Source organism: Calidris pugnax, unplaced genomic scaffold, assembly GCF_001431845.1.
Source record: "Calidris pugnax isolate Ruff unplaced genomic scaffold, ASM143184v1 scaffold247, whole genome shotgun sequence".
Taxonomy (NCBI): domain Eukaryota; kingdom Metazoa; phylum Chordata; class Aves; order Charadriiformes; family Scolopacidae; genus Calidris; species Calidris pugnax.
In genome coordinates, this window is record NW_015090980.1 from 260587 (window position 1) to 276919 (window position 16333).

The window sequence follows — 16333 nt, forward strand, 5'->3', positions numbered from 1 at the left end:
GAATCACTTAGGACTTAAAAAGTACTTGATTAGAATGAAAACAAAACAAAACAAACCCCAAAAAACACAAAACCAACCCCAAAAAGGAGGCCAATTTCCCTGGTACAGACCTTCTGGAATTTTTAAGAAAGAGTGCGCTATATTGGACCGTTTGAATTCTGCATGTGTGTGTGAGCATTGCGTAGCCCCTCATTTGCTGTTTCCAAATGACATTATATTACTCTTGACGCCTGTAGCTACACGTTGTCAAGAGAGAAGAAAAGGCAACAGTCAGACAAACAGCAAAAAAGCCAAATCCAATAGCAGTAACCCACTCTGCTGTCTTTCACTTACACAACAACAAGCAAAGATGAGTGCGGCGGCCAGGCTACCAGGAGATACACTTCTTTATAGATGGTGGGCAAAACAAGCAGAGAGCCCTCCGAGAGGTCTTGCAGCCTGGACCTGATATTTACTTTAATTCAAAATAACCTGAACTAAGTGGCATTTGGCATGCTAGAAAAATCCCAGGTTTTATAGGATTTTTCCCAAGGATATGCTTCCTGTACAGAGACACAGGGTGAACAAGAGTTCCTGTTGCTGCTGCTGGCAACCAAGTTCGGCAAATGATGTGCTTGACAGAAAAAGAGATTTCTATCATGGCCCTCTCAGCCTAAGTAAAATTACATTCTAAGTCTAAAACAAAGGACTGAAGGTCAAATTGCAAAAGCGCTTGTATTCATAATTGTGAACAGATTTTTTAAAAGAGCTCCATGTATATGGGCTGACTACTTCTGAGTTCTTGACCACAAAACCAAACACTAAACTTTTTTAAAAGCTCTGATGCCTCAAGCCATGCTAGAGCCTATATTAAAATATCTTTTCAATATTTCAAGGTTTTCTCCGTGCCAAGCTATTAAATGTGTGGACTGATTTCCTCAGAGCAAAATCCCTCCCCACAAACCCAGACAGAACGTCAATCAAAATAGTTAATTACTAACCAAAAAATCCCAGTAATTGACTGCATGGATTTTAATTTTATGAGATAGCGTTATCCTTATGAGAGCTCTCCAAGCTGAGGTTGGAGAACAGTGGCTCCCTGAACACAAAAGCAGTTTCCAAATCACATCAGAGATAGTAAGGTTGAATTTGACCTTACTTCCTCCAATAAAAATTCAAGTTATGCCCATGAAAAAGAGTGAGAAATAGGTAACAAAAGGCGTGACAACAAGAAGAGGAGGAGAGTCCTCTGAGGGACAATTTTGTGAAAAGCTACAGCTAAAACTACCTTGGGCCTTATATGAGCAACAGTCTCCAGGAAGTGAACAGCTTAGTAGACTGCTAGCTACAAAAAATCACTACAAAAGCATCTTAAAAGTGGTTATTGCATAGAATTATTGCATATTCTTTCTTGCTTGCACAGCAATAATTGGTTTGAAACAGCAGAGACAATGCAAGACCTCCACACCGGGTGATAGGGATTCTCATGAAGAACAGCAATGCCCGTTGTCAATATTTTATCTCAAGTTTCACACTTGAATTTTTTTCTAGAGGCCCTGTGTTTATGCAAGAATCATGAGGAGGGTGTTTTAAAACTATTAATAAAGCTCAGAGTTGTGGTGAAAAGCTCTAAAGGGTAACAGAAAAAATCCTGCATTGCCAATGCTCAAAGCCCAAGGGCTAATTAAAAGGCTCCACCGGCTTCTTGCTGCAGAGGAATGTCCTACATGCACGATGCCCCAGTCATGAGCGCAGTTGTCCTGCTCTGTGCTTTGGCATTCAGCCTGGTGATAGCAAGGAAAGGGATGAGGACCTGGAAGAGCAATGCTGAGATTCATGTGTCATATCCACCACCTGCAGCATCAGCATCAAGCATCCAGGATGCTCCTAGTCAACGAGTCTGGCTGCAAAGCGTCCCAAAGCTCAGAAGAAACTGCCATTCTGAAGCTAAATAAAGTCTGCTCTTTGAAAATTCAAAACTGGGACAGACAAACCATGGCAGTCCCATACCAAATGGAGCAGTATGGGTATTAGAGCAATTACTGCAAGATATGGAGTGATGCTAGACAGTCTTCTCTTCAGCTGGTGGGTGCTGACAGGCAGATTTTCTCCTAATTCAGAACTCACTTTCAGATATACCTATGCATCCCATTCAGTGTCACCTTCCTTTTCGCACCGATACTGTTTTAGAGGTGTTTAAAGACAGGTATTTTTGCCTAGCTGTCCATAAAGTAAGCTGAGGAGATGTCTAATAACTCCTCGTGCCCCCCTTAAAAGGTCCCTGTAAATTACCTAGAGGCTGGAAAAGCTGAAGCAGCTCTTACTAGAAGCAGCCTAATACCTTTAGATTTTTGCTAGTCACAGCATCAGGTAACTTCAAAAGTCTGAAGTTGTTTATCCCCTCTTGGTTATGCTCTTTGGTTCAGAATGGTTTTTCATTGTTTCCTTAACAATTTGACATACATCCATGAGTTAAAAATAGCAAACTGATAGTGCATTCATCAGCAGTCTTTCCTAGAGAAAACTGCACATACTGAACATTTGAATCATATGCAGTGATATGCCAAGTCTACAGCCTGTCCTCTGCTGGAGTATCACTAATTTCACCCACTTTACTTTTATTTGCAATAAAAGAGAAAAAAAACCTACTAAATCATGCCCATGTTTTATTACACAGGTGGCACTTCTGTGTATTTAGTACAGCACACCCCAAAACCATGGATAAAAGGCTTATTAGAAACGTACAGTGTTGCCTGCACTGAGATTATGAAAAGCTTTGAAGTACTGTAAGATGTATTTTTAGGTCTGAAAGTTTGTCTCTGGAAACTTTAATGAAGTCTTTACATACAGATAATAAACAATTAATGCTCAGTGCTGATGTGATTGACATGCAGAAATGTTCTCTGAACTGGACAGTTTCTCCAGCTGGAAGCTCACTGTAAAAAAATTTATACCTCTGCTTCATGTCAGCGGCCACTGAAATGACGTGGGACTAAGAACTGGCAGCTTTAATTGCAGCTCAGTTACTTCATTAAAACAGCTGTTAATTTAAACTGGAAGGAGAACCCATTCTTTTGGCTGCCCATCAGAAGCCCTCCCCACGAAAAGGCAGAAGCAGCAGTTCTGCTCATCAGCTCAAAAGATCGTTTGAATGATGCACAGGAGAAAATTAACACAAGGAAATGCAAAGGAGATCCTGGTTATAGCTGGTACCACAACCATTAAGAAAAGCATGACAAGAATATTTTAAATTCCCGAGAAAATTTTAAGCAAAAAGCAGAACACCTTGGACAAATCACTTTAAATTTTGTTAGCAACTCTTCTTGCTAACTATGCCATGGTAGTGCTTTACAAGAGCTGTAGTTCTGTGCTTCGTGTCACTATTCTCCTTTACGACCGAGCGATATATTTAGGTAATAAAGCAGGTAATAGTTCCCCTCTGTTGGCCATTGCAGAGTATTTACAGAGCTCCACATCAGTTTACTGCAGGATGTACAATCCGGCCATAGAATCACAGAATCATCGAGACCAACCATGAAACTCACACTGCCAAAACCACCACAAAACCATGTCCCTCAGCACCACGGCTACCCGTCTTTAAATACCAACAGGGATGGTGATTCTACCACTTCCCTGGGCAGTCTGTTCAAATGTTTGATAACATTTGATTACACTGATAACATTGAGAACAACTTTTTCCTAGTATCCAATTTAAAACTCCCCTGGCGCAACTTGAGGCCATTTCCTCTTGCCCTATTACCTGTTATTGGGAGAAGATACCAACCTCCACCTCTCTACACCCTCCTTTCAGGTAGTTGTAGAGAGCAAGAAGGTCTCCCCTCAGCCTTCTTTTCTGCAGGCTGAACAACCCCAGCTCCCTCAGCTGCTCCTCATACAACTGGTGCTCCAGATGCCTCACCAGCTTCATTGCTGGCATGGACAGTTGCTTGGATAAGAGAAAGAAGGCAGAGACACCTCACTGATTTCTCAGAGATGCTCTGCTTCTGCTTTGGTGGCCCATCCGAACAGAAAATTTTCAGGTTTTTTTTATGAAAACAACATACTTAGAAAAAGGAAGGGGAAAAAAGAACAAAGGACATTTTTTTCACCAGAAGACTTCAGAACAATGGTATCTACCAAGTTATGTACTTAATATGATGTAGCAAACCATGAATTTGAGAATCTATTATGTCCTTTCTTTTCTGGACAGGCACAAGAGAGGTAAACTTTTCCATCTGTGATACTATCTGTTAGATTCTATCAAACAGGAATGCCACTTACTCAGTACCTTTGTTCAGAATTTGATGCTCCAGCTCCCTCCACTTACCCAGAAAAACCCTAAAAGCTACTGCTCATTTTGCTGTACATTAGAAAAATGGAAAAAAAAAATCCTTCTCATTTGTTGTCACAACTAAACAGAGTTTATGTTGACAGGCAATACCTAAGACAACATTTCAGTGTGGTCAGGAACCTACCACACTGAGATGACCACTAACCATGAACCCAGCGTCTCTACCTAGATGTTTCCCATTTGCTGCAAAAGCCCCAGGCTCTGAAAGCAGAGGCAAAGATCTCATGGAGACAAGCTCCACTCCCTGCCCAACCAGGATTTGTTGCCTCATTCATCAGACAAGCGCAGCAAAGGAGCAGAGATCCCATGGAAGAAACAGCAGTGATTATAGAACAAGGCTATCAGAGACAATCACCACGTGCCAGCTCAGTGAGGAATGCACAATTTAGGAAATAAAAAGACATAGCTATTCACATAACTGTTCGCACACCCAACTACGTTCAGGTAAACTTCAGCACACATGAACAACAGTTGAGCCCTCCATCCTTTCTCAAACAGGACAGAGTTTGCAGGAAAACCAGCGAGTGACTCCGTTACCCAAAGGCAGTACTTGGCAGGGTCGAGCCTCCAATCAGAGGGATTAGACAGTCAGGAGAAAAGTGGTTCAGCAAACAAAAACAAACTGAAAAGAAACAGAGATGAAATAAGATTCTCTTATTGATTTGCACTGAAGATGAATTACTTAGTTATCACTGCAGTTGTAAATGAAAGCCATGCCAAAGGGGTGTAGCTTCTAAAGGAAAACAAATGAAATATGTTTTCTTCCTTGCTTTGTGGAAAGAATGTGCCTGACTTCAGAAAGTCACTGCAGCAAAAGCTGAAAAACAAATAAAATGAAGTAAATATGTCCTGCACAGGGAAAAACAACTTGAAGTTGTGCATTTAGCAATGAGTTCACAGCAGGCCTGCAGCTAGAATCATACACTTCTCACACCGAAGGGCACAGCAAGATTTCCACAAATGACACGGATTTCCAACAGAAACCAGCGAACTTGGCATCTCGAAGTCCAGATTGTCAGCAAGTGCTGAACCTCCTCCTTACACAGAAAACCTGCCCCGGCAAACTGCAAATCTAACACCCAAAGATAAGCCACGTGTGCAAGATCCCAACCTCTGAAATCACAGATGGGCTCTGTGGGCAGGAGAGGAGGGACTGAGAGGAGCACGAATTCCAGCGTTCTGCAGCATCCACCAGACCAGCACCAGGGACACATTCCCACCTCTCACGTCCTTGGCCTGTTGCTCACGCCAGCGCTGCATCAAAGCACTCCGGCAGTGCTACTGTTTTGTCACTGCTACTTCATAATTTTTCATAAATTAAGCCAGATACTTTAGTGATTATGAGTCCAGCTTACAAAGCACATTGTCCACTCACAAATGATCTGAAAACTATGTTGGGTTTGGTGCCGATTAGAGTTCCTATGGCTGAGTGTGAAAGGCCAGTTGATGTGGTATGCAGGGAGTCCTCTCTCCACAAGAAAAGATGTTTCCAACTCAGAACTGCAAGATAATGGGCTTCAAAGCTGTGGAGTTTATGCATGGAAAACCTGTCACTGGTGCAGGACTGAAACCTGCTTATCTTGGCCTTTCACATGGTGTAATTTGACAGGGCCCACAGCACATCTAAGGGGAAGGAGATGGAAATGCATCTAACTGTACTGAATTTATTTACTTATTTATTTTTAAATAGTGGCAGAAGTTACCCTCTTCAGCCTGTGAGCAGTCCCTGTAGAAGTGGATTAGTACATGGGGCACAGCAGGTGGTAGAAAGTAAAATCCTTTACAAGGTTTGCCCATGCTGGGCAGAAATATACTTGTAAGTTGAAGAAATCATTATACTCCTGAGAGTCCTTGGGTAGGAAACGAGTTTATCATTTGCTAGCAAATGATTTTGACCTTTCTTGCAAAGGTTAGAGGACAAAGATATATTAACTGAAGTAATTTAAGTCAAGTGTAAAGTAACAAAGAGTTACATGGCCTTGGGGAAGAGTCTAAAGTCTTAGTTGTTGAAGATGTTTCAGCATTTAGTGGGGTTTACTATTTTAAGAACAAAATTATCATCATAAATTTCTGGGGTTTTACCTGGATGGGACTGGAACATTTTAAATCTCTTAATAAAGTTTATTGCCCACTTCATCTGTCACTTGATACCTATACCACAACGCTGCACCAGGCTGCCAGGGTTATGCTGTCAGTTCTACGGCAGATCATCATTGTGATCACAGAAACAGCACTTGCACTCCACTATAATCTCCACGGGTATAACTGTAATTAAGTTTATGTTGGGGCTGCACAGCAGCATCCATTAAGGTCTGTGAAAAGCTCAGATCCTCAGATGGCTGAATAAAGTATGTCAGATAGAAATATTTTATAGATTCCTCACCTTCTCCTTGTAATCTGAGACTTGCTTCAAAAAGCAGGAGCCCCTATGATGGCCTCCTATCGCCTACATGTCCCACTTGCATATGCAGCCCATGAGCAACAGCAAAAGCAAGTTTCAAGACTGGTTTTCAGGTCAGGAAAAGGCAGCTTAAGCAGAGTTGAGCGCATGCTCCGAGCGTGTACCCTGCCATGTGCACCCTCCCCAGTCAAAGCCCCAAGGAGCCTGGCACAAAGTTGCTTTTGCAGGGAAGTATCTGCCACAAACACTTCTGACTACATCATGCTGCCAGTGGCAAGCGCTCCTCAAGTAGATCCTCCTAGAAGCAGGATGGATGTTGCTGAATGCCACATTAACTTTCTCCTCCACTAAAATCAGCCATATGAAGACAGTGGTATGCAATGAATAACTCGCAGAAGTGTTAAAATTAACATAAACCAAAGAGGCATCCTTGATATGGTACATATTACCCTGAGTGATCTCTCTCAGCAGCTCATTGTGCCCGCCTCTTGCAATCCCACAGCTTTCCAGGGAGCTCCCTGTACAGGGCAGCACCTGAACATGTTGGGTTTTGCAGTGCCCATAGAAAAGTGCTGCCAGGCCCCAGCACAAGCATTAGCTGGGTGGAGGTCTCCTAACTGCCCGAGGGCTCCTGAGATGCTGTTTTGTCCTGCAGAGGTGAATACTCAACGCAGATGGAGAATTACCCATGCTAGAGTGAACCAGAACAGAAGCATCTACAAACCTGTAAGGTTGAGATAAGCACTTGTGTTATCTCAACTACTTAATTCATTAATTCATTTCTGTTAAAGTGTTTTTTCCAAATGTCTTTGTTTTTAACAAAAATAAAATTCCCTCCCTAAAAACCTTTCCCAAGACATAGCTTTCCTCTTTTTCCCCTTTTCCTTTTACTCCCAAATAATTCTAGGTGTGTGAGGAAACACGTGCAACCAGATCTTGTCCAATAGTTAAGGTTTGGCCAGATCAGACAATATTATTACCCAAATATTCAACAGTTTGCTTCCTAATTTTCTTATGCATTGACCCTTCCCATTATCATTGTGCTCCGATACAAGGCGTCAACTCGATTGAAATACACTTTAATGCTAACAACCAGGACAAGAGCTTGCTGAAGCAATATAAAAGTTCATTACCTTAAACAGTGTATCGTTGTTTTTTCAAATCTCCAACGGAAAGCAAGAATCACTGTTGTGCTCAGATGCCTCGAACTTTGCTAATTCTCCATGTGCTACCCAGATTATTGCTCCTTACATCAGGCATGTGAGAGGAACATGTGTGGTCCTCTACTTTCATTCCACAACATAATGAAAACCAGCTTATCTCATATCAGTTTCTAAAAGAGCTCAGCTATCTAAGGTTATCCAGGACTTGCTCTATTTTCTGCTGCTGAATTAATGTTCGGGAAGAAAGAAATTTAAGATACGGGAGATGCAAATATCATTACTGAAAACCAGACAGGAGGTTAGCCCAGTATCACATACTGACAACGTCTGAAGGCAATGCATGGAAAAGTGAAACGTTCAGTCCTGCCGACATGGTTTTAGAGGGTTATCTAGAAGTAGGAAAGGCAAAAACAGAAGCTTGGGAATGCGATGACTCAACTCTTACCCAGAATGTCAGCTAGCCAAGCCAGGGAGAGACACTTGTTCCTAAAGCTGAGAAAACCCGTTCTAAGGAAGGAGGTTATGCACTGTCATTTTATAAGTGGCCCAGGTTGTCCCATAGTTTTCAGTTGAATGATTTTCTTTTCAGGATAGACTCACAAAACAGAAGAGGTTAATAAACCCCTCCTACCCAACGTAATAAGGACATTTACACAGAATATGGGAAACCCAGACATTCATTCTCTGCCCAATGCACAACAGTGATTTGAAACAAGTCTTCCCTTTTCCAGGTAGGGCTTTTACTATAGAACAAGAGTGTGTCCCGAGGCTGTGCTGTGCAAGCCACTGAGTGTGTCTTCCTGGTGAGCATGAAATGTCTCTAGAGAAACCCCAAGAAGACTGTCTTTTAGGGGTGGAGGGAAGAAGACCCCATTTTGGTCCATCACTCCACAGCCCAGAGAAGCAGGAAAACAAAGCTTCAGGGTCTCTTCCAAGGTGGCATGAAAGACTCAGCCTCTCTGGCTGGAGCTCATCCAGTTTGTAAGAGAGACCAATAGCTGCTGAGCTGGCAATAAAAAGTCTCCCTGGCCTGATTAGAGCACCTACTTAACAGGCAGGACACTGAGGTATCACTTCTGCTCTCATAAATATTATAAGTTCTTTAGACAATGTGGAAGAGTACTAAAAAAAGACTAAGAACAACCCTACAGCCCTTATCATGGTGCCTTGAACGTTGGTTGCTGAGGTCCTTTTAGGTAGGAGTTTGTCACTTCTTCAGCAAAGGCCATCACCCTGAAGTAGGGTGTCTGAGGAAGAGGGGTATCTGAGGAAGAGGGGTATCTGCACTGCATCCCACCTCTCTCCCTCACAGCTCTGTATAAATCCAGCTATTCATTTCCTTTGCTCCTCTGATGTTAAAGATATATTTAAAAATGAGAATAACTTTTTTCCAGACTAAGTCATGGATGTGATCCAAATTAATTTCTGCTTTGTTTTTCATCTTAATGAAAAGAAGTATTTTTTTAAAATACAGAAAAAACTGACTTTTCCTTTCCAGCAATAAAAAAGGTTCACACAGCAATAACTCATACTTCCTGAAACTATGGAGAACAAGGAGAAGAAGAAAAATGCTTTAATAATAGTAACAATTTATTGTTTAAAAAAACTTTCCTGTCTCAGCGTTATTCATGTTTTGTCTCGGAGAGCGAAACTGGTGCACCATTCACTAACTCAAACTGAAGTCCACAGCAGAAGACAACTGTTGAGTCAAACACTGTAGATCACGCTACCCTTAATGTCATATGTCAATGCTCAAAGATTTTTTTCCTAGTCAAATATGAGTTGAAGCACAAACTACATTTCATAAGATACTATCATCACTCTGTTGACAGTTCACAGAGTGAAAAAACCCATTTTTTCTATAACACAGTAACTTTTCCTCAGAACCATGTATTAAATCACAGCTTTAGTCTAAAGAAAACTCCGGCTTGCATTCAATGAAATACCAAGTGGAAAACAAAGATGGAGAGTTTTCAAGAAGTGAAACCAGATCTTGCTCAACACCTGCCTGTTCTGGGGCTGCTTTAGCATTCAAGATTTTCTAATGGCACTTACTGTTCATTTAGTTATCTAAAATAAATATTTGAATGGGGGCAAAACATCACAGGTACCATCTTTTCCCTGTGATCTCTGCAGCAGCTACAATAATCACATCCATCTCAACAGTTGCCTTCAACAATGGTGTTCACCTTCTCCCAGAGGCCATGAGCCCATTACTCATCCAGATGTTCTTCCTTAAGTAACTGCTTTAGTGCAATGAATTGTTTCCTTGGTCCTGGCAGGATGGACATGACAAAGAAGGAAGGCAGAGCCTAAGATCATTTTTTTAAGACAAAAGGAAGGCGGAAGTCATGCAATTTAGCTACAGAACAAAAGATCGCGGAACTAACAACCTGCCAGGAATTACGAATGCCGTGCTCCAGTTGGGAACCTACTTTTTTTCAACCCCTTTCTGTCTACCCCTCACTTCTGAACAGCCATCTGGATGCAAACCCATGATTCGCTTACTGGCTTGGTCATAATTACCCTGAAACTTGCTGACAATTACTGCGCCAGCAGCTCGACGCAGCTCACAATCAAAAAGAGCTGAACTGCCCTCTCCTGGGAGCCGTGCAATCAGCAGGGCAGCCTCTAACAGTCAAATGCATCATTAGCAGGTAGAGAAAGCTGTTGAAATGGGAAATGAATGCATCAGGCAGCCTCCTCCAGATGGACTGCCCAGCTTTTCAATTTACAGTTTCACTAAAATTGGACTTTGTGTTTTGGAATAAACTTAAACAGCATTTCTTCTGCAGTCTTCAGAAATAGGTCTTTTTGCATCAATTTCTTCACAGATTTACACAGGAACCCACATGTATTTTTAAATTAAATCAATAGGGCAAAGATTAAGTGAATGCTGTGTCAGAACAAGAGCTTACAGAGGAGTTTAATAAGACTGACACAACACAGCCTGAGCAGGTAACTGGTACCGTACATCGCAGAAGCTTGTTTGCACTTAGGATTTTCCCAAATCTCCTGTTAATTTACTAGAAAGAAAAAGGGTTCCAGGTCTATGAGTGATGACGGTAAAGAAATCAGCCTGCAGCTATCACCCAAAACACAGTGAAAACTCGAGCTTAGTGAAAACAAAAAGAGCTTTCATTGTTACTTGTTTTTATGATACCAGACTTGAAGCAAAGGACCTGTAGCTGGGGGACAGATTAGTGACAATAATGTGCAGCTTCAGATATCATCAGCCTGCCCTTTCAGGTCCCTGATCTCCACTTGAGAGACACTAGCATAGAAGAAAATGAAGAGTTAGTTACAAAGGCTGCAGGAGATATATAGACATATAGACATATGTGTGTTTATATTTTTTTAATACACATATGTAATAGTTTTAAAGCAGGTCTAGCGACAAGAAGCTGGAATTGCCAGGACTGTCTCTCCATTAAGTTATCAGAAATCACAAGGTGGGTGATTTCTACAATTTAAAGAGTGAGAAATGGCAGTCATTAAGCTAATTAGGAAAAGTTCTAGAGAAAACATATAAAGCAAAGTCCACTAGGAATAAGTAGGGTATATGCTTTTAAGATTAAAATAAATATTTACATTTCCTACCATAGCCTCAGATGTTTTTGTTTCTTTGGGTTGTATTGTTTTGTTTTAAAAACAAAGTTATGTTTCTCCAATAACTTGTTCTTCTTGTGCAAGCACTTGGGATAAGGATGATCAGGTGAGTAGCTTCATGAATATTCCTGCATCCATATAGCACATACAGGAAATCCATTAGAATTAATATTTCTTTACATGGTTATTTATTTGAGTAAGCCCTCCCTTCAAAGTGCTGCTGCTGTTCTCTTAACATGATAATCCTGATAAATTACTCTTTTCTTCAATGCTCCATAAGTAAGGAACATAAAGACTCAGCGCCGCTACATTAAGACCCATTACTCTGGCTCATTGCAAAGAAAACACCATATTTTTAAACAAATTTCCCCCAACAACAGATGCCTCTCTACATTTTAGGAGCTTCGGGTACCATTTTTAAGTAAGAAAAAAAAAAGTCAGCCACTACTTGTAATTATTAAAAATTCATTTGTTTCTTAGTGCTTATTGCTCCCATGTAAATTTGGGAGATATTACAAATAATTTCCTGACTAACTGTAGCTGCTTCCAGCCTTCCAGTTTTCCCGGGATCTTTGACAGGGCTCTTGATGAGATACACACACAATTGGTTGAGTATTTTGCATATAACTGGATACCCCAGTTCCATCCTCACTTAGGTTTAAGCTGGAGTCACTCTGCTGAGTACAACTCAACTAAGCAAAATGCCAACTGCTGAAGATCTCCTGAGCTTCCCATGTAAGAATTTTCCATTTTCATTCGATTCCATTTAAATTAATTTATCTGAAGAGCAACTGGGTTTTTTATTGTGGTTTGATCATAATAAGGTTCACTAAGACTTTAGATACATGGGCTGGTTTGGAAAAAACTTAGTATGCTCTGCGCTTTGCATTTAATTTGTGGGTATAGTTTTTCTTAAGGAATACATGTAAGCCATGGGAGGGAGCCCTGTGGACATCACTCTGAGAGCCTGACCTCCCTTCCGGGACCAACAGCTTGGCCAGACATAGGTCACACTCATAGGACTGAGGTGCCACAGTGATTTCCAACCCCTTTCTTTAATACTCTCTTTCCTCCCTTTTCTCACCAGGCTGGCTTCTTCCCCAAACTCACCAGTACAGTCCAGTACGGAGCCTTCCTCTCACGAGGAGGGGAGGGGATAGACAAAAGGCACAGAGCTGGCAGATGAGCTAGAAAGCAGAAGCAGAAATGGCAGAAGAACCTGAAGACCATGAAGCCTTAAAGAAAAAAGGATCTTATCGTGCCTGCCAGCAGTGGATGGGATGAGGTGCTGCTTACAGGAGAGAGTGGGAAGAAGAACGAGAATAATACAGTTAGTCTCTATGGACTTCAAAAGCAGATAGACCTTACAGTCTTCTCCTCATCTTGTCCAAAACAGATTCAGTGTATAGGATGCCTCACTAGGAGCAAAGCCCCAGCAGCAGGTGGTGCCTTCTGTCCCAGTCTAATTCCTTCTCACTCAAACAATTCATGTCCCAATTAGTGAGGAGGGTAAAAAAAAACCCAACCAACCCACAACTACCTAATAGCCAGGGAGCGGGGAAACTGGAGGCAAGGAAGCAGAAAGCTAATTTTAGCTAAATAAAATAAAAATTATCTTTAAAAATGTGACTGCTAAATGGTGCCTTCTCTCTACAGTCTACTTGTTTGCCCCTGTGCCTGAAGATGAATGATTAGATAGAAAATCAAACCACAGCATGGTTTTACCAATAACACTGCTTCTCCTTTGGTGTGAGAAGATGTGGAGGCTGGAGCAGGACCACAGCCCCACAATGCTTCTCTTCCAGCTTTTTTGCTCTGCACTGGAGGAAATGTAATTTCAGAAATGATTACCTGAACATCCTTTGTAGCCCACACCTGTGTGTGCAGACTGGTCTCCACTAGACAAAATCAGCCCATACACACTTCAAAAATATTTTCTTGAATATTGCATGCAGTATGAACGGGAGCATCCGTGAGACAAGCCCAGCCTGAGTGGGCTTGTGGTGCTGGTATTGCTGTGTTAAAGGACTGGAAAGGGTGTGATGGTATCACAGGGTGAGGTTCCACATGCAAGTTTGTGTCCCGCTGCCAGGCAAGTTCAGTCGTTGCAAATATTCACCTCCACTGACTTCCTTTCTTCCTGCCCCTGCAAACACCAGAGTCCAAACCTACAAACCTTTCCACCTGCACGAAGGAGCAGTCCCTGTGCCCTTGCAGTGCTGCACACTCTGGGCAGGTCAGTGAATGGTGGAGCAGAGTGCTCCCCTGTCACACCAAGCACCGTGCTGCATGGGGTACCAGCTCTCATCACTCCCTCTGTTACTTGATAGTTAATACAACCCCTGAGCAGAAATATAAAGGACCAGGCCATCTTGGGAGAGGCTGCATCACATCTTCCCCTACTGTGCATCGCTGTTATTGCTGTCTAACTTGAGTTTCACACCATGGTGCCACCCCTATTAAACATGGGTAGACATTGCCCAGCACATTCACCTTCTGTCACCTGGGGCTGATGTATATCAGACAGGTCTGCGCCGTTTCTACCAGTGCTGCTTTACCTATGGCCAAGGGAAGGGATTTTCTTCATCAAATCTATTTTACGTGGCACAGGCAGTATCCTCTGTTACCTCTTATTTTAATATGTACCAATGTATTAAGCACTCTGGGAAATGCTGAAAAATAAATATCAGCTCCACAATATAAGCAAGACCCTGTTGGAACCTCAGCGGAATTAGCCAAGACCCAGTGTGCTCTTTGGTTCTACATTGCATGTAGCATAAGAGAGGCAATTTCTGCCATTTGGACTAAATCAGGTTTCAAGAAATAACACTTCGTTCTCCTGAGCTCATGACTGACTTTTTTTGGAGCAGATGTCAAAACAAACACCTTAAATACAAGGTAAAATTCATGTTATAACAAAGCAGCAAACCCTCCCCTCAATTTATGAACTGCAAGAGTTGCAACTAACTTATGAGAAAAATAAAGGGATTCACTTCTGAATGATAAGGAAAAAATGACAGAAAGTATTTGGCTCAGCTTAAATGAATTTTATTTTGGAGCCATTCAGAATTTAGACTTTGGATGAATTCCTTATTGAGGCAAATAAAGAATTTTCTGGCACAAGGAAGAACAATCTCCCACCCTAACAAATGAAACAGAGTTTAATTTGATTTAATTTCCCCAATGGTGCAATGAATTATATTCTTTCTGGATCTGCGTTTCCACTGACAATGATTGTGCTATTGCTGTGTTTGACACGCTCATGTTGCAGACATTTTGCATAAGATACTATGAGAGAAGAGCTTAGAGGAATCAAAGATCCCACCACGCTGCTATTGTACTTCCCACACTTGCCCATCCAAGCACCAAACTGTGGAAAATATCATTTGATACAGAGTATGTATCAAAATAAAGATAAGAAAGGAAAAAAGGTCCAAGGGTTGGATGCCTAAGAACACAAAAAAGCAATGGTGGGCACATGCTCCTTTGCAAGTGAAAGTAATAAAAAAAAGACTAAACCAGCAGTTTCCATCCAGTGAGGAAGGAAAGAACCACTAGACCCACCAAAGGGATTAAATACACCAGCCCAGAGGAGTTCCTGGAACAGCTCCACAACAGGAATTTATTCCAGAGATTAACTCAGTTTCTGATTTTAATTTTCACGCAGCACCACAAACACCTTTTATCCACCCTCTGGCTACCCCTTCTCCAGAGACAACATTCAGCGAGTGCCACTGCGTGCACTCACCGCTGCTCGCACTTGGTTTTGCTTTGGCTTTTAAACACTGACTTTCCATATCGTAAGCATACCTAATAACTTCAGGTCTGTGGCGTTTCAAATTTGGTTTTGCTTTTAAGAACCCACCTTCCAGACATGAATTCTGAGTGAAAGAGCCATTTCCATATGCTCTTCTGAGCAGGACCAGAGGTCGCTGCGCTAGAGCTCAGCACCAGCCTCGCTGCCCTTCCAACACCATTTCACAAACTCACATCTGTCTTTTGGACTTGCATGGCCAATGGTTATTTTGCAAAAGAAAGGAAATAATCCTTCCAGAGCTTCACCCTTCACACCCAGTATGAGAACTACGCCCTTTTTTAAAAAGACCTCCAACATTTGGCACAGTAATTTTTCTCAGGCCTATAATTCACATCCAGTTTATACAGGGTGACAGCGCAATGAAGAGTCACTGAATACTACAGAGGTGCCCAGAACTTTCCTGAAATTACTCCCGTGCTATTATATTATTGAACATGACTGAAGCAACACGGAGATATTGCACAAAATTTTTTAAAATCAGGGTGAGACAGTGACAAGTCTCCAAACCCTTCATGCTTGCTATTCCACACTCGTCCCTCCAGTTTTCTATGGAATATCTCAGCCAAACGCAGCTCTGACACTTCCTGATCACACGTAACTTCCAACAGAACAGGAATATAACATTGGCACTCCTCTCATCACAAGCTTGGCACAGCCAGCAGCTTTCATTCGCACAGGGATGCTCTGCTCCCCATGTCACGCTCAGAGGTGCACACTCCGTGTTACGACTAATACAGGACAGAGATGGGGCCTCTGTGTCACCTTTCGGGAAGCTTTGAGCACAAACATTTCCCATTCTTCCCCCTCCCCTTACAAGTACTGTTATTCACAGTTCAGGAGCAAAGGCAGGGGAAAAGGAGGCTGGTATAGGGCTCATAATACAATAGCCACAAGTTGCTAGTTCCCATATACATCTTACTTCCAAGCACTGAAAGATGTGAATAATGGGCATAAACACATTCCCTCTTACATCTGTATTGCAAGCACTGGAGAATGAAAGCTTCAGGCCTCCT